This window comes from Tiliqua scincoides, chromosome 1 (assembly GCF_035046505.1).
Source record: "Tiliqua scincoides isolate rTilSci1 chromosome 1, rTilSci1.hap2, whole genome shotgun sequence".
NCBI lineage: Eukaryota > Metazoa > Chordata > Lepidosauria > Squamata > Scincidae > Tiliqua > Tiliqua scincoides.
Genome location: NC_089821.1, coordinates 102,305,247 through 102,307,625, shown reverse-complemented (window position 1 = coordinate 102,307,625; position 2,379 = coordinate 102,305,247).

Here is a 2,379-nt window from a genome sequence, read left to right as displayed (position 1 = left end):
CAGGCATCAAGGAGAGTGACATGGTGACTCACAATGTGATAAAATTAATGAATACAATAAGACCATCTATGTTTTACAGTGGTGGGTGTGTATGTGCGTACACATGTATGTGCACACGTTGCAGACCTCGTCACAGGGTGCTGTTTTAGTAGCATGTCTGTGGCAAGGGCAATCTGTATAGCAGCTCAAAGTTACCAATGATTTCAAAGGAATTTGATCCCATGAAATGTATGAGATGGGATGTAGTATTGAGGCTGCAATCCCATACAAACCTACCTGGGAGTAAGCCACATTGGACACAGTGGAACTTCTGAGTAAACATGCCTAGGGCTGCACTATTAATCTGATGAATAGCTAAAACTTAGGGCCAATATGCACAGGCAAATAGTTTAGAGGAGTGGCTCTCAAATGTTCCTGCCTCATGATCCACTGTCAATGTGGAGCTTTGCAATCAGGAAATTGTGGCAGTGACAAGATGTGTACATCATCATATCACTGCCAAAATGACCCAGCTGCTGAGCTTTGCATTTTTCAGGTGAAAAGCTTGCTGCCAGAGCCTCTGTGTGGCAGTCTTTGGCCTATTCCAGACCTCATCTCATCATGTTCTCACTGGCAAGTGTGTTTTTGGACACAGTCCTAACCAACTTACCAGCACTGACATAGCTGTGCCAATGTAGCATGCGCTGCATCCTGCAGTGGGGAGGCAGTCAAGAGGGCCTCCTCAAGTTACGGGCATGTTTGTTAAGGGCATGCAACCTTGGGGTTGCATTGTAACTAGGTCAGTGCTGTAAAGCCGGTTAGGATTGCACCTTTTGTCAGTGAGAACACAATGTGACAAGGCCCAGAGTGGGCTGAAGACTGCTGTGCATGTAATAAAAAGTGAAAGCTTGATAACCAAGAAGTTTTGATGGGGTGGCAGTTGGTGTTATGTGACACACCAACAATTGAGTCACAACCAACAGTTTGAGGAATGCTGGTTTAGTATCTTGTTTAAATGGCCCCCTACAGTAGCAGTTGCCCCTTTACACGGAACTGAACAGTAGTCTGCCACATGAAGAAGTTTTGCTATTGCACTGAAACAGCATTCAGAGACTTCATGCTGTGGCAAAACAGTGCAAAGGAATGTCTCACCACACAAAGGTGAGTGGCTCTGGGGAGCAATTAGAAATAGTCTCCATGGTGCTTCACGTTCATTTTATCATCCTTTCCTTTGCAAAGTGCACCTTGAGTAACAGAACATGAAGTAACCAGGAGGAGTGCCACACAACCATGAAGTACATTAAGGCTTAATTATATGGGGAGATTACAAATGGATGAATGATTAAAATGAAGAAAGTACTCCACCAAAACCAGCTATTGGCTCATCGCAATACTTCCTATGACAAGAACCTGTCTCTGCATGTTCCCTGGGAGAGATACCAGAAGGCAAATACGCTAGAAGGTAATGATTTCAATAGAATGCTACATGAACGACTTAGAAGTTAATGCAGAGTTATTTGGGAGAGGAAGATCCTAGAAAAGCATGTTTAATTGTTCTGCATTTCATCATTGTGATGGAATAACGACATTGTACTGCTGTCCATCTACATTTTATTAATACAATAAGGCACCTCCATTTTCCTCCTAATTAGCAGGGTGAGTCATAACCCTGAATCTAACAAGGAAACACCCTACTCTTTCATAATCCGCACCCGCCTTGCACAATGCTTTAGAAAGTCTATTGTGCTAAATTTCAAGATACAAAGAATGCTCAAAAGGCTGTTGTGAATGGCACACACATATACAAATCTTCAAGAAATTATGGGACTTGTTGATTTTGTAACAAAAGACTGCCTTGGCAGCTCCTCTGGGACTTGATTAATACTTGATTCATATATATGTTGTAGCAAGCAGTCCCTGGTAGTTACAAGTTATTCTAACAAAAGATAGAACCTGATAAACTACAAACATTCTGTACTGTTTGCCGCAATGAAATCTGAAGTGCCAACGAACACATTACCCAGGTACAGTGAGCCAATATGCATGCCATGAAGAAGCACTTTTGAGTAAATGATTGACTGCATCACCTTTGAAAGTGTAACTAAAGATATAACACTGCACAGATATTGTATTGTACACTACAGTATATACAGACAGGAATTGTATAATACAACTTGACATTTCTTCAAGAACAATTAATGCATCAGCTACTCACAAGAGCAAAATGACAGCTTCCTTAATAAGCCTGAATACTGAGAGAAATCATTGCATTTTTGGGGGCTTTTTTCTTAATATAGTGATCTTCAAAAAAAATTTTTTCCTAAAGGAAGTGATGAGTGGAATAGGAGATCTACCTACCAGCCACTCCTTCTGAACCAAAATAATGTAACCCTTGACCTC